Below are 17,595 nucleotides of genomic sequence, written 5' to 3'. Positions count from 1 at the left end.
AAAAGTGGAGGCCATGGACTGACATGTCAGAATGGGAATGGGGATTGAAATTAAAGTGGCTGGCCATGGGAAATAGAAGTTTTTGTGGATACTGTGAAGGTACTCAACAAAGTGGTTCTCCAGTCGACGTCAGGTCTCACCAATGTAGTAAAGGCTGCTTTGGGGGCACCAGATACAATAGACAACCCCAACAGGTTTCACATGTGATCTGTTGCCTCACCTGGAAGGGCTGTTTGGGGCCCTGAATTGAGGTGAGGAAGACGGTGAACGAGCAGGTGTAGCACTTCTTCCATTTGCAGGGTTAAGTGCCAGGAGGGAGATTAATGGGGAAGGACAAATGGACAAGTGAATCACAGAGGGAGTGGTCTGTGTGGAAAGTGGAGAGTGGGGTGGGGTGTGGTGGAGAGGGGAACTGGAGGTAAAGATGCATTTGCTGGTAGGGCTCCGTTGAAGGTGGCAAAGATTATGGAGAATGATGTGCTGGATACGGCGGCTCATGGGATGGTAGGTGAGGATAAAAGGAACTCTATTCCCGCATAGGCGGAGGGAAAATGAGGTGAAGGTGGATGTTAGGGAAATGGAGGAGATGCGGGTGAGGGCAGCATCAATCGTGGAGGAAAGGAAACCTCATCCTTTGAAGGGGACCAACACCTCTGATGTCTTGGAAATGAAAGCCTCATCCCAGGAACAGGCTTGGCAGAGACAAAGGAACTGAGAAAAGGGAATGGCATTTTTACAGGAGACAGGGTGGGGAGGCATAGTCAAGATAGCTGTGGGAGTTGTTTGGTTTTATAAAAGATATCAGTATTTTTGGTATTCATGCTGCAATGGCTCCCGCATCTCGATTCAGTTTCCAGGCCATTGGATTTTATTGACACCTGCTTACGCACTGAATTCATTTGTCAGCATTGTTCCTTTGCTATGACGAACACAAATTCTCAGTGAGTTTAAAGTTCCAATATTACCTACTATTTATCTTTGTTTTCTGTATTTAATTCAGCATAGCTATTACTGGCAATGCTGCAGCCCACTTTGCTCTCCAATGTAATCAATGCTATCTTTTGTTGTTCTTTGATCTTCTGATCTGCATCCAGAGCAAACCACCTTCTGCTTTGCAAATTCTGCCCAAATTACCTTGAGTGTAATTAATAACAAGCCAGCAAAATGTAGAGTGAAGTTCTCTGACATCACATCTGCTGAATAGCCATGTCCTGGGAGTTATTATCAGAAATTTGAATTTGCCCACTGCATGATCTGTTTTGATCATTTATACATCTGTGTGCAGAATAAGCTGAATTTCGGATTTGCAAGTAAAGCAAAACACTTTTGCTGAGAAAGCAAGTCAGAAAATGTAGCGTTTTGTTAGAAACACTGAGGGACATACTGTATTTCCCAGCAAAATCATGAAATATGTTTGGCTGAGTTTGATGCTTTTATCAATGCTAATGCAACCATTAGCTTTTTGCCCAACTCATTTCAGCATCTTTCAAAAGCGCTGTCATTCACTAAGAGAACAGTTGCATCATGTCACATCGAAACAAAAATGGTTTCTGGCCACATTTTGATGGCAATTTTAAATACAGATTTCAATGTAATAAAACAACTAGGAACCTTGATGTGTTGGTTTGCGGAATTAAAGAAGCTTAGTCATAAAATCTTGCCTGTTGCCTTGACTCTGATGCTTTCAAGATGTATGCAGTGTTAACAGTTCATGACAAAATGCTGACTTAATAGTAGTGCTGGCAATTGGTCCTTAAGCTTTCAGCAAAGCCACAATATTAACCACGTACACTTCCCATGGTTGCAACACAAACATGAGAAAATCTGTAGATGCTAAGAATCCAAAGTAAGACACAAAAATTGCTGGAGGAGTTCAGCAGGCCCCGCAGCATCCATGGAAAAGAGCAAGAAGTCTTCTTCCTTTCTGGTCTTGACGAAGGGTCTTGGCCTGATATGTTGACTGTTTACTCCTTTCCATAGATGCTGCCTGACCTGCTGAGTTCCTCCAGTATTTTGTGTGTGTTCCAAAGTAGTAAGCCAACAGGGAGGTGCTGTCCTTGGTGCTGAAATCCTTTGCCTTGACTTCAATACCAACTGCACCCAGATAGATATGTAGAATTGGGTGAATCAGCAGGTTGGACAAGGTCTGAAAAGATACGAGGAGCAGCTATGGAGCCAAGCCCTCAGTTGGTAGCTATATCTGCCCATGGTGTGTAGGGAGAAATTCTCCTACAATGAGCAACTGTATACTGTATACTTCAATAAGGATGTCTGACAGAAATCTATAAGAAGATGATGCTATTGGCAGTTGATTTGACTCTCCAACACACTATTTGTGTGTATTTATTAGCAGTATATCAGCCAAGTTAATATCATGGCAGAAATCGCTGGTCATTTACCAGGAAGAGGTTTCTATGCACATGATCCTACATCAGTGGTGGTCAAGAAGTTTGAGAGCTTTATGTTCCTAAGAGTGAACATCATCAATAGCCTACTCTGGTCTAACCACATAGACATCATAACAAAGAATGTTCACCAGCACCTCTAATTCCTCAAGAGGCTGAATAAATTTAGCATATCCCAATTAATCCTTATCAATTTTTAATTGATGCATTCACCTGGATGGACAAGTTTGGTGTGACAACTGCTTTGCCCACAACAAGAAGAAACTGCAGAGAGTTGTAGACATAGCTCAGAACATCATGGAAAGAAACATTCCCACCACGGACTCTGTTTATACTTCCCACTGCCTCAGTAAAGTAGCCAGCCTAATCAAAGACCTCACCCACTCTGGATATTCTCTCCTCTCCCCTCCCCTATTGGGCAGGAGCTACAAAAGCTTGAAAGCATTTAACACCAGGCTCGAGCAGGTTCTAACTCATGTTATAAGGTAATTGAACGGTTCCTTAGTGCAATGAAATCAACTCGAGCTCGCAATCTGCCGTGTTATGATCTTGCACCTTATTGTCAACTTTCTTTATAGCTGATACACATTATTCTGCATTTTTTTTTATATTTTGTTTTGCCTTGTACTACCTCAATATACTGTATAAGTATGCACAGTAAAGATCTATATGGACAGTGTGCAAGATTTTCACTGTGCCTCGGTACATGTAACAATAACAAACCAATTCCAATTCTTAATGCCTTTATCTTCTCTGGCCTATTGCTTGACCAGGTGTACTTTTGACTCCGTGGAAGAAGAAAGGCAGGAGGATCAAGCGATGGTGAGGGGTTGCTGGATGCTGAAGGTAGGATCTGAATGATCACACCATCTGCAGTTTATAAATCAGACCAGATTATCAGTTGAAGGGAATATTGAAATTGAGATGAAGGATTAGTTGCAAACAGATTAATCTATGTAATGATATCAGCACCACCATTATCCAGTGACTAACTGATGGCCAACCCAGCAAGGACCAGCTCCTTTGGCTCAGAGTACTGAACCTGTACATGGCATCCACACACTTAGTATTGTGGGTTGGGTAGGAGTATTTTCTCTGAGGAAGTTGAAAGCATGTAAGTGGAGAATTGCAATTCACCCACCTTCTTCATTATTTTTTCAGAAGTGAGCACCACCAGCACGGCCAACATCTATTGCCCATCCATAATTGCTCTTGAAGAAGTGATACTGAGCTGCCTTCTTGATCTGATGTGCTACTTCTGGTGAAAGAGTTCCCATGGTAGGGTTGCAGTGGCTGGTACAGAATTTAGATGCAGAGGCAATGCAGCAGGACGGTGTACAACAGGCACCTGTGGCTACTTTTGTTCTGGGTGCAGAGCATCACAGGTTGGACCATAAAACATATGAGCAGAATTAGGCCATGCAGCTCATCAAGTCTTCTCCTTTAAAGTAGTAACTGAGGTAACACTTTAAATAGCAGGCAGCATGTTGTAAGGGCTTTGGAGTAATAGGAAGTTTGTCAGGGTGTAGTGAGACATACAAACATAATGAATTTTGATTGATAAAGATTGTAGTTATATGAGTGAATTGAGCAATGCGTTAGGCTAGTGATGCCTTTACTTAGATAGATTTTTTTTTATCATGCGTGATGGTTATTAAACCTTTCTCAGAGTGACCTGGGTGTTTAAATTTGCATTGACTAGTAGTGCAATATCCTCCTTCATGTATGTTTGCATGTTTCTTGGGCCCCTGTGCATAGCTGCTCTCTCACTTTCTCTCTGTCTCATCACCTAAAGCACCCAGAGTTGCAGCTTGGGAGCAAGGGTGCAAATTCTCTTATTGCCCATCATGAATTCCAATGATCTCCCCTCTCAGTCCTGTTGCAGGGCTTTGACCTGAAATATTGATAATTCCTTATTTCTCCCCCACAGACACTGCTTGACCTGTTGTATTCCTCCACAAGATTGTTTGTTGCTCCCAATTTCAGCATCTGTGGCCTCTTGTGTCTTCATTAGTTCCAGCACAGATCCCTGACCTTTGACATAACGTTCTTACTTATTTATTTAACAGGCCTTAAATAAGCTATCAGGCCCATCCAGCCCAACAAGCCTCCACTGCCCAATTACATGCATGTGAGCAATTCATTTTCACCAATAGGTGGAGGTAATGAGCACTTCTCCATCACATGACTTGAAACTGCCTGAAGGGTCCTGACGAAGGGCTTCAGCCCGAAATATTGACTGTCATTTCCCTTCATACCCGCTTCCTGACCTGGTGAGCTCCTCCAACATTGTGCGTATCACTCTAGATTTCCAGCATCTGCAATCTCTGCATGGTTTCAAGCAATGTCCTGACAGAAAATGGACTTTGCAGCAACATGCTAATCCAGTGAACATTCAGGCTGGCCATAATCACGATAATGTGTAGAAGACCAAATTGTTTTGTGCACCTGCCCTGGGTTAAATGGCCACAAATTATTTCACATAGTGATTCCAGCCTACATTTTCCCTAGCAATCCAATATTACTCTGTAAATGAATGAAAATAGCCATTAATAGCTCATTAATAAAATCGTTATCATTTACGCTCTCTTTTTTTCTTTTTAAATCTTTTTATTGAGTAAGTATACAAAAAAGGTAAGCCATATAAACATTAATACAATGTTAAAGTATAATAAAATTCGAAAAGATAACAATACCAAAAAGAAAATACTACAAACAATGTAATTTAAGCATAAGAAACCAAGATAACATAATAGTATACTAGATTTTATATATATCAATGGAAAAAAAAAGAGAAAAAAACCCCAAAAAAAAACCCACCGTGCAACTAACTAAAAGCAAAACAAAGCAATGGGCTAACTTGAAACCAAACAGAGTTAAACTTAAAATCACGTCCTCAATCCCGACCTCCATTAAAACAGTGAAGAAAAAACAAGAAGGGTAAATATTACATTAAATGAAAATATCGAATAAAAGGTCCCCAAATCTGTTCAAATTTAAATGAAGAATCATAAAGGTTACTTCTAATTTTCTCCAGATTCAAACATAAAATCGTCTGAGAAAACCAAAAAAAGGTAGTTGGAGCATTAAGCTCTTTCCAATGTTGTAAAATACATCTTTTCGCCATTAAAGTAAGAAATGCAATCATTCTACGGGCTGAAGGGGAAAGATTACTAGAAATTTTAGGTAGTCCAAAGATAGCAGTAATAGGGTGAGGAGAGATATCTATATTTAATACCTTAGAAATAATATTGAAAATATCTCTCCAAAAAGTTTCCAAAGTAGGGCAAGACCAAAACATATGAGTTAAAGAGGCTATCTGCCCCGAACATCTATCACAGAAAGGATTAATATGCGAGTAAAAACGCGCTAACTTATCTTTGGACATATGTGCTCTATGAACCACTTTAAATTGAATTAGGGAATGTTTAGCACAAATAGAGGAAGTATTAACTAATTGTAAAATCTGCCCCCAATCATCCACAGAAATGGTAAGCCCCAATTCCTGTTCCCAATCTACCCTAATCTTATCAAATGGAGCTTTCCTAAGTTTCATAATAATATTATAAATCATAGCCGATGCACCTTTCTGACATGGATTAAGGTTAATTATCGAATCTAAAATATATATAGGAGGAAGCATTGGAAAGGAAGAAAGTATAGTACTTAGGAAATTTCTAACTTGTAAATATCTAAAAAAATGTATTCTTGATAAGTTATATTTATTAGATAATTGTTCAAAAGACATAAGGGAACCATCTAAAAATAAATCCAAAAACCGTAAAATACCCTTAGTCTTCCAAGTTTGAAAAGCGCGATCCGTAAAAGAGGGAGGAAAAAATATGTTACCTAAAATAGGAATCGCTAACCCGAATTGATTAAGATCAAAAAATTTTCTGAATTGAAACCAAATGCGCAAAGCATATTTAACTATCGGGTTAGAGACCTGCTTAAGACGTTTCGAATCAAAAGGAAGAGAGGAACCTAAAATAGAACCAAGTGTATAACCCTGAACAGATTGTAATTCCAATGCTACCCATTTAGGAATAGATAGTATGTCCCGGTCAAGTAACCAAAATTTCATATGTCGAATATTAATAGCCCAATAATAAAATCTAAAGTTAGGTAATGCTAAACCTCCATCTCTCTTAGCTTTCTGTAAATGTATTTTACCCAGTCTCGGATTCTTATTCTGCCAAATAAATGAAGAAATTTTAGAGTCAACTTTATCAAAAAAAAGATTTAGGAACGAAAATTGGTAATGCCTGAAACACATATAAAAATTTTGGCAAAAAAAACATCTTAACTGCATTAATACGACCAATCAAAGTTAAATATAAGGGAAACCATTTAGATGAAAGTTGAGTAATATGGTCTATTAATGGTAAAAAGTTAGTCTTAAATAAATCTTTATGTTTACAAGTAATTTTAATCCCAAGATATGAAAAGTAATTATTAATCAATTTAAATGGAAATTTATAATATAAGGGAAGATGTTTATTAATCGGAAAAAGTTCACTCTTACTAAGATTTAATTTATAACCTGAGAAAAGACCAAATTGTGCTAATAACTCTAAAACAGCAGGAATGGATCTCTCAGGATTAGAAATATATAAAAGTAAATCATCAGCATAGAGTGATAATTTATGGGACTTTAATCCCCGAGTTATCCCAGTAATATTTGAAGATTCTCGAATAGCAATTGCAAGAGGTTCTAATGCAATATCAAATAATAGGGGACTAAGAGGACAGCCTTGTCGAGTACCACGAAAGAGATTGTAAACCAATTAAAGAAAACAAGAAGTGATTTTTATGTTCACAGTGATAAAATTGGCAAGCTGCTGGCTAATCAATTGAAATCTAATTATGTTAAATCTCAAATCAATCAGATTTATAACCAAAATGATCGATTGATATTGGATCATGTGGGGATTAATCAAACCTTTTGTGATTTTTATTCTTCTTTATATCAATCAGAGTCTCCTCGAGATTCTAAATATATGAATGATTTTTTAGATAAGTTAGACTTCCCTCTGATTTCACAGGATATGTCTTCTTTATTAGATACTTCCATTACAATGGATGAGATTAAGAATGTTATTTTTTCTATGAATCTGGCTCTCTTTTTTTCTGACACAATCTTTAAGTTTCTGTACAAATGGGACTTACCTATACCATTTGACTCCTCCCTTGTGTCCAATCCAGCGGGCTTGTGTTAACACAGCTATGGAAATCTGCTACAGTACTTCTTGATTAGAGGGATGCCACTGTGGCCATTGGGTACTTTGAAATTCAAGTTTCATGAAAAGGAGCAAAACTGGAAGCTTTTGTGGGTAACTATTATGCTTACAGAAATATCTCAGATACATTCCATTGTACAACACATTGGAATGGAAGTAGTCATCAGCTTCCCATTCTACAGAATTCATTACGCGATGTTCTTAGTCCTATAATGAGGACCAGTCCTAGTCTCGCTTCTTTGGATTGAAAGCAGACCTTAAAAGCAAAGTGATGCAAGTGTGTTGGAAAGTGAATGATTTTCATGATAAAGCATTCCTACAGTCCATAGGAAAGAAGTTGCTAAGAGGAAAAAGTAACCCAAACCAAAAAGAAAGGTCCCTGCTATATTATCCATTACTTTTTATATCTTTGATGGACTCGGCTTCCAATGGTTTATGTTGTTATTTCACATTTCCATCATTCACAGCTTTTTCCTTGTATCATCCCTATGGTTCTATTATGAGAACTCTTCAGAAGCAATCTTCATTCATTACATAGATTTACACTTGCAAGTCTTCAATAAGTTTCCAGTTGTCACACGAGACTGAGCACTGCTGATCTCCTCACACACATGACATAAAGAGGTTGTTAGGCGGTCAGCGTTCAGATGAATGTAATTAACTATTCTATTTCTGTAAATCTGTAACAAGCCAGGGGCTTTTTAAATCAAAGCAATTTATTCCAAACCTTCCCTTAAGCAATTAGATTTTGACTCTTTCCAAATCCTGATCTTAAAAGGATATGATCCCTCTTGGTAAGTGAGTCCGTTTTACTTGCATTAATTTCCTTTTAAGATTTTGAATACTCTGTTCCAAGCTAGAAATACTTGAAGTAAGCAGAGTTGGGAATGCAGATAATTAATCCAGTGTCAGTGCCTAGCCATCCCTGTAACATACACAGGGTCAACAATGAAATCAGCTCTTTCCTGCATTCAGCAAATTATACATCCAATTTCAGAATACTGGTCCTGCCAGACAAACTGCTGCTCATTTTTACTGACATTCCATGTGGGCTTCAAAAAGCAATGTAGAGGAGCAGTGGGGCACCACTTCACCTATAAGTGGCAGGTTGGATTAAGTTACGGTGGAGCAAATGCCTTTATAGATAATGACACCTCTGACTGGTTATATGAGTAAGTCTGTTCCCAGAACCAGGTAAGGGAAAGTGAATGTCCTTTTGGCATTTTATATGATATAAAAATAAATTTTATTCATAAAAATACAAAATTTATGTAACAATATGAATGTCAATGTTTTCATCATAAGCTACATTACCCCATTATGTAACATTAGCACATCCGTTATCATTCACATACAAGCAATCCTTGCATGGAGTTTTAACACAGATTGGTATGCAGAGTTAGCAGGCTCATAAACTGTGCTCAGCTTCAGTGCTTCTCTTACCACCTTGTGCAGGTCCTTTGCGTCTGTCAGTCTGCAGTCCCTGATTATTCTCTGGAATACCAGTGAGTCTTGGTAGGAACAGAGGTTGCTATTTACGGTGTTGGTGAACCATTGATATCTGTCTGAGTGTGTCCCCCAGTCCGCACAGCACACAGCCCTATGTTATGTTGCTGTTTGGGACAAACATTTACAAATACTCTGCATCTAGTGCCAAACCTTCCTGGCAAAGGCACATTTTAAAAGTAAGTTCACCAGCAACTTTTATGTGTGTTGTTTTAAAAGTAAGTGATGGTTTCTCTAAGGCAGTGTGTGGTGTGGCCAATGTGCCAATCACACATGGAAATTCTGACAGGAGTGGTCTTTCTCACTGCTAACGAGGCAAGGTCTTTGTGCCTATTGAAAGCCTTGGTGATAAAACGAGGAGCAAGACCAGGACCAAGACATGGGAGCAGAATGGGGCCAATCAGCCCACTGAGTGTTTCACTATTCTATCATGGCTGATTTATTATCCCCCTCAACCCCATGCTCCTGCCTTCTCCCCATAACTTTGACACCCTTATTAATCAGGCAATTCTGTCACATCATTTAGTGGTCTGTTTGGATTCCTACAAGGCTGTGGTGACATTTTGTGCTGACCATGGCTTGACTGATTTATACTCTAACATATTCTTCTGATGGTGAGGCGTAGTCCAACTAAATGGATTGTTCCATGGCAGCATGGCCAGATGAATCCTGTCCAACACTGGCAACAGACAGAATCTCAATAAGTATTGATGTTAGGTACTCGATGCAGCCAGACAGAAAGACAACCATTCAAATGAGGGTCACACGGGGTACATCTTTCTGGTGGTTTATGCAGTCTCCCTCCATTTTTGAGCTCCAGATGAAACCATCACTGGAGAATACTTGTGGTGTTGTTATGGTATGTGGGCCACATCTGCGTCCGGCACAGAAACATTGACAACAGTTCACACCTGACGGCCAGCTTCTCTCCCATGACTGACCAGTTTTCTCTTTGACTTTTCCAGCTCTCCACCCAGCTTTTGGTGCATGGCCCAGCTTCTTCAAACCTGCTTCCCAGCACCTTCAGAAAGTTAGACCTGTGGAGAAGGGCATAAGGGCCCAGCCAGGCCAGTTAGGCCAGCTGCCAATGAACATGGTCTTGCTTTTGCTGCAGTCGCTTTATCCTCAGAGGCCAATTCAGAATAATTACAGCTACCTATCAATCTGCAGACCAGAGGCGAGTCCAAGCAGAGGCAGCAATGCTGAAAGGATTTGTGCAAAGTGCCTCTGTTACCTGCGTTGATGACCATGTTTGTTCACATTTGTGTCTTGATGGCTTCAGCAAAAAAAAATTCCATACAACACTGTCACTCTTACATCTTGGAAATCAACATAGATGGAATTGCGGATCTTTAAAACGTCAAGCTGTGAGGATCTTACTGATCCATGCACTTCCTTAAGGCTGCTGACCAGAGACTTTTCGCACTGAACTGAAGAAAAAGTGCAAGCATGTCTCGACGGTGGAGGATTCTGCAGCAGGTCTTGTTGGGTCTTTAATTCTTGGAGCTCCTCTTAGAGTCATAGAAAACCGTACACAAAGGCCCTTCAGCCCATCTAGTCCATATCAAACCATTTACGCTGCCTAGTCCCATCAACCTGCACCTGGACTATAACCATGCATACTGTTCCCATCCACGTACCTATCCAAACTTCTCTTAAACATTGAAACCATAATTGTATCCACCACTTGCACTGACAGCTTGTTTCACACTCTCACCACCCTCTGAGTGAAGAAATTTCCCCATGCTCCTCTTAAACTTTTCACCTTTCCCCCTTAACCCATACCTTCTAGTTGTAGTCTCACACAATCTCAGTAGAAAAAGCCTCCTTCCATTTATCCTATCGATATCCCTCATTACTTTGTATACCTCTATCAAATTTCCTCTCAATCTTCTACATTCCATGGAATAAAGCTCTAACTTATTCTATCTTTCCTTATAACTTAGGTCGTCCAGCCCCAGCAACAAGTTAGTAACTTTTCTCTGCACTCTTTCAATCTTATTTACATCTTTCTGCCAGTAGGTGACCAAAACTGCACATAACACCCAAATTAGGACTTACCAATGTCTTACAACTTCAACATAATATCCCAACTCCGATATTTAATACTTTGACCTATGAAGGCCAATGTGCCAAGAGCTTTCTTTATGACCCTATCTAACTCTGACACCACTTTCAATGAGTGATGGACCTGTAGTCCCAGAGCCCTCTATTTTACCGTACTCCTCAATGCCCTATCCTTCATTGTGTAAGACTGAACAATTGGCCCTCCCAAAGAGCAGCACCTCACACTGGTCTGCATTAAATTCCACTTGCCATTTTTCAGCACATTTTTCCAGCTGGACCAGATCTTGCTGTAAGCTTTGATAGTCTTCCTTGGTGTTCATTACACCCCCAATGTTGGTGTCAACCCCATATTTGCAGATCCAGTTGATTACTTATGATCCTGATCATTGATATAGATGATAAACAACGATGGACCCAACACTGATCCCTGCGGCACTCCACCAGTCACAAGTCTCCAGTCAGAGAGGTAACCATCTACTACCGCTCTCTGGATTCTCCCAACAAGCCAATACCTAATCCAATTTACTACCTCATCTTGGATGCCAAGTGACGAAACCTTCTTGACAAACTCTCATGTGGGGACCTTGTCAACTGCCTTGCTGAAGTCCATGTGGACAACGTGCCTTCATGAACCTTCCTGATAACTTCTTTGAAAAACAAGCTGGATTAGTCTCAACCTACCATGCACAAAGTCACGATGACTATCCCTAACCGGTCCCTGTCCATCCAAATACTCACATAACCGATCAGTTACATTATCTTTCAATAACTTTTCCACTACTGATGTCAGGCTCATCAGCCTATAACTTCTTGGTTTATTTTTAGAGCCTTTCTTAAACAATGGGACAACATTAGCTATCCTCCAAACTTCCAGTATTTCACCTATGGCTAAGGATGTTTTATATCTCTCAAACAACAGGAATTCTGCAGATGCTGGAAATTCAAGCAACACACATCAAAGTTGCTGGTGAATGCAGCAGGCCGGGCAGCATCTCTAGGAAGAGGTACAGTCGACGTGTCAGGCTGAGACCCTTCGTCGGGACTAACTGAAGGAAGACTTAGTAAGAGATTTGAAAGTTGGAGGGGGAGGGGGAGATCCGAAATGATAGGAGAAGACAGGAGGGGGAGGGATGGAGCCAAGAGCTGGTTAGGTGATTGGCAAAAGGGATATGAGAGGACCATGGGACAGGAGGTCCGGGAAGAAAGACAAAGGGGGGGGGAACCCAGAGGATGGGCAAGGGGTATATTCAGAGGGACAGAGGGAGAAAAAGGAGAGTGAGAGAAAGAATGTGTGTATAAAAATAAATAACAGATGGGGTACGAGGGGGAGGTGGGGCATTAGCGGAAGTTAGAGAAGTCGATGTTCATGCCATCAGGTTGGAGGTTACCCAGATGGAATATAAGGTGTTGTTCCTCCAACCTGAGTGTGGCTTCATCTTTACAGTAGAGGCCGTGCATAGACATATCAGAATGGGAATGGGATGTGGAATTAAAATGAGTGGCCATTGGGAGATCCTGTTTTCTCTGGCGGACAGAGCGTAGGTGTTCAGCAAAGCGGTCTCCCAGTCTGCGTCGGGTCTCGCCAATATATAAAAGGCCACATCGGGAGCACTGAACGCAGTATATCACCCCAGCCGACTCACAGGTGAAGTGTCGCCTCACCTGGAAGGACTGTTTGGGGCCCTGAATGGTAGTAAGGGAGGAAGTGTAAGGGCATGTGTAGCACTTGTTCCGCTTACAAGGATAAGTGCCAGGAGGGAGATCAGTGGGGAGGGATTGGGGGGACGAATGGACAAGGGAGTCGCGTAGGGAGCTCTCAAATCTCTTACTAACTCTTCCTTCAGTTAGTCCTGACGAAGGGTCTCGGCCTGAAACGTCGACTGTACCTCTTCCTAGAGATGCGGCCTGGCCTGCTGCGTTCACCAGCAACTTTGATGTGTGTTGTTTTATATCTCTGCTAGGGCCCCTGCAACTTCCACATCTGCCTCCCACATGGTCCAAGGGAATACCTTGTCAGGCCCTGGAGATTTGTCTGCCATAATTTGCCTCAAGACAGCAAACATCTCCTCCTCTTTAATCTATAGAGAGTCGATGACTTCACTGTGGCTTTGCCTCACTCCTTCAGAATTTGTCTCTGTATTCCAAGTAAATATAGATGCAAAAAATCCATTTAATGTCTCCCTATCTCTTTTGGCTTCACGCATAGATTACCATTCTGGTCTTCCAGAGGACCAACCTTGTCCCTTGCAATCCCTTTGCTCTTAACGTATCTGTAGAATCACTCAGGATTCTCGTTCACCTTGTCTCCTAGGGCAACTTCATGCTTCCTTTTAACACCCTTGATTCCTTCAAGTGTTTTCTTACATTTCTACTTTCCTCAAGTACTTCATTTGTTCCTTCCTGTCTCTACCTGCTATGCACCTGCTTTTTTTCCCTCTTACCCAGAGCCTTAACATCTCTTGAAAAACAAGTTTCCCTAAACCTGTTATCGTTACCTGTTATTCTGATAGGCACATACAAGCTTTGTAATCCCATAATTTCACTTTTGAAGGCCTCCCACTTACCAACTACACCTTTGCCAGAAAACAATCCACACTTGCCAGATTCTTTATGATACCATCAAAAATGGCCTTTCTCTAATTTAGAATCTCAACCCGCAGACCAGACTTATTGTATCTTTTGTATATTTACTTTGAAACTAATGGCATTATGATTACAGATGCAAGTGTTCCCCTACATAAATTTCTGCCACCTCTCCTGTCTCATTCCCTGATAGCACATTAAGTATCGCACACTGTTTCATTGGATTATCTATGCATTGATTAAGGAAACATTCCTGAACACATTTGACAAACCCTATCCCATCTAGTCAATTTACAGTATGGGAGTCCCAGTCAATACGTGGAAAGTTAAAATCACCTACTATCATGACCTTATGTTTCTTGCGACAATCTGCGAGCTCTCTAGAAATTTGTTCCCCTTAATCCCCGTGGATTATTGTATGGTCTATAATATAGTCGGATTAATGTGGTCATATCTTTCTTATTTCTCAGCTCTACCCATAAAGCCTCAACGGAGGTGTTCTCCATTCTGTCCTCCTGACTGAACATTTTCCCTGACTAGCAATGCCCCTTCTTCCCCTGTAATCTCTCCCACCCTGTCGTACCTAAAACAACTGAACCCCAGAATATTGACTTGGCAGTCCTGCCCCTCCTGCAACCAAGTTTTACTAATGGCTACAATGTCATAATTCAATGTGTTGATCCATGTCCTGAGCTCATCTGCCTTTCCTACAATAATTTTTGCATTAAAATATACGCAACCCAGAACATTATTCCACTCTGCTCAACCATCTGATTCCTGACTTTGTCTGAGGTCTTAACAACACGTCTCCATAACTACTCTGCTATTTATTTCTGTACTATTGTTGACGTCCCCCTGCATCTCCAGTTTAAACTTCACCCCCTGCAGTACTTCAACTTTCAGTCACAGTAACTTCTGAAAGAATAAATTCTGCACTCCTTCCTGGAGCTGGGGCACCTCCCTGTGGCTCTCTCGTGCCTTCTAGAAATCCTTGAACATGCCTGGACTGGTTCTCACCAAAGCATCTGGAATCAAAAATGGTATTCACAGTCCTCCAACCTGCAGAATCCATCTTCAGATGCTCCATGCCTTCTGGGTTTGGTAGTTTCATATCAGCTTCTGTTTCTGTGCCATCATTCTGATTTCAAAGGGAACAGGCAGATAGCAGCAGGCAGTGGTCAAAGCAAGGCACCAGTGTTATTTTGGCAGATTACATTCAGAGATTTTTACTTAAAAACATCTATTTTGGATTAAACTGATAATCTGGTTAGGACCAGGTGTAGTATCATGATACTCCATTTACTGAGACGCTAAAACCATCATGAAACTTAGCATCTTTAAGTGTTCAATCTGGACTTTGGATATTTCTTGTTTACTAATGGTTCAGCTGGCCTGCTTGCCACTCTGTTAGTGCAGTGGAACTGACTGCCCCCAACAACCAGCAGCAATGTGATTTGTTTGCTGTCACTAGACCTTGGGTCCTTGCAGCCACCATAAATATTAACAACACTGAGTGGATTGCTTACATCTGCTCCAAGGTGACCACCCCACCCCCAACACCACTCTGACATCAATCATGGTGAAGTTTTTTCTCCTGCAGCAGAGATCCTAGGTCAAGGGAACAGTTACTGTTGCCTCCTGACTAAAAGGCAACACTCCTGCAAAAATAATAGGTCAGCCTTGATCTCGGAGAGTCAACCTAATGTTGTGAAACATCACACACAGCTTTTGACACCCTGCTTATTAATCTTTCATCCCATTATTCAATAAAATATATGGTTCAAAGCTAATCACAGGTAGTGCCTTTGTTCCAGCATATCCGTGCTGCACCTGCCTGAGACTCAGGCAGAAAACCTGCTCTGCTCTGCTCTGCTCTGGCTGCTGATCTCCAGCGAGGAGAAGCCAGTGACCCTGACATACCCTGGCACCAGTAATTCCCAATCCTTCACCTGCAAGTCATTTGCCTGTCTCTTGTAACACATCCACAAATATTGTTTGTATCTTTTAGGCACAGGTAGACAAAAAAAGATGTGGACCCAGTGTTTACTGGGGACACAGAAAATATTGGAGCCACTTGTCAGCAGTCACAGATCCGGGAAATGCTACGAGTCTGGAGGTCCTGCACAATCGAAGAACGTAACCTAATTTGCACATTCTAAAATTCTGTTACCTTTTAGTTGGTTCTTGGTAGAAGATGTGCACGACAAATAAATGTTGCATCATTAAACTTTGATGCAGCATTACAGGGCACTGTTGAAACTGCACCTGACCCACCATGTGCTGCTTTGGTTTCCACATTGAAGGAAGGATTTGCTTCTACTGCAGGCAGCACAGAGAAGGTTCACTAGGTTGAGATCGAGTGAAAGGAAGATTGAGCTCCCTGGGAAAATACTCACAAGAACGTGAGGTAATCTGATGCTGATCAGATGACCCCCCTCGTGGGAATATCTAGAACTAGCGGGTACAGGTTCAGAATAAGGAAACACCATTCCAGACACCATGAAGACGCATTTCTTCTCTCAGAAGGTCTTGAATCTTTGGAATTCCCCACCCAAGAGAGAGGCGAGGTCATCGAATATATTCAAGGTGAAGATGAAACCACAAGCGAGTTGAAGTGTACATGGACAGATTGGGACAGCGGTGTTGAATTTGAGAGTGGATCACCTGTGAAGCAGGGTCCAGGTCCAGGGCTGACTGACCTGCTCCTGCTCACGTGTTTTGTCTTTAAATCATGCTGGACAAACAAATGCTGAATGAGATATCACCTGCCTTCCCTTAGTTTCTGGCTTTAGCAAGCTTGAAGAAACCCTGCCGACAGCCTATAAATTCAATCAGTGAAGACATCTGAGACATAAAATACTCATTTAAATAGTACAAGTATAGAGACCCGACACATGAGAGCCAGTTACCCATCTGATTCTTTAAGGAAATTAACTACCTAGACTCCACCAATACGATGCCTGTTTTGGTAGGTAAAATTGTTCCAGTACAGTTAGTGAGTGAAAATCACACTCCTCTGTTGTTGGCAGCATTGGCTCATAGTCATAGTCATAGTCATACTTTATTGATCCCGAGGGAAATTGGTTTTTGTTACACTTGCTCAAAGGCCACTCTCACACATCATATAAACTGGTTGTCAGTCAGTACTTCCTTCGTGTGGTAATCTGTTGTCCAGCCCTGTCACACTCAAACTGGAATATGCAATCCAATTAATTTACTATGTTACCAATGAACATTTTGCCAAATTCAACACTGCAACTTAAAGCAGGATTGAACTTTTACCCACTGGTCTCAGTGGTTGTTGTCACCAGTATTGACTGCTTGTATAAAGAAAAAGAAACTTTGTAGTAATCTCCCATCAATAGAACAAACTTTGATTATCTATATATTTAAACCATGGAGTTAAAGTTTCGTTGATTGATACTAGTAAAATCTCTATCATGATTAAGTACCTTTAGTGCAGTGAATTGGTGATGGTAATAGAATGACTATCAAATAAAGATATGATATTTTAGTTGTGAAAACTGTTTAAGATTGGCCTGCGATAGTACTACATTGTCAAGGCTATACGTGCAGCTCAGAACACTGCAACCTCACACTGTTAAAACAAAGGAGGAAGAAACAAATACTGAATTTATGAAAGAACAATTAAAACAATTAATGACAACCCCTTGTTTTTGAGGAAAAAAAGAACTAAAGACAAAAAGAAAGCTCTCCCACAGGTTTGACTGCATCCGTGCAAGCAAAATATGTTTCAGATTGATGCCCTTTTCAAAGAACTCCCATTCTGTTGG

At 40.9% G+C, this 17,595-nt stretch overlaps 1 protein-coding gene across 5 annotated transcripts in view; it reads right to left on the bottom strand.

Moving 5' to 3' along the window:
• LOC134349571 (glutamate receptor 4) overlaps positions 1 to 17,595 on the bottom strand; it is a 244,598-nt gene that overhangs the window by 59,618 nt on the left and 167,385 nt on the right. The window lies entirely within an intron of this gene.

This window comes from Mobula hypostoma, chromosome 7, assembly GCF_963921235.1.
Source record: "Mobula hypostoma chromosome 7, sMobHyp1.1, whole genome shotgun sequence".
Lineage (NCBI taxonomy): Eukaryota > Metazoa > Chordata > Chondrichthyes > Myliobatiformes > Myliobatidae > Mobula > Mobula hypostoma.
This window is presented reverse-complemented; position numbering and strand designations above follow the sequence as displayed.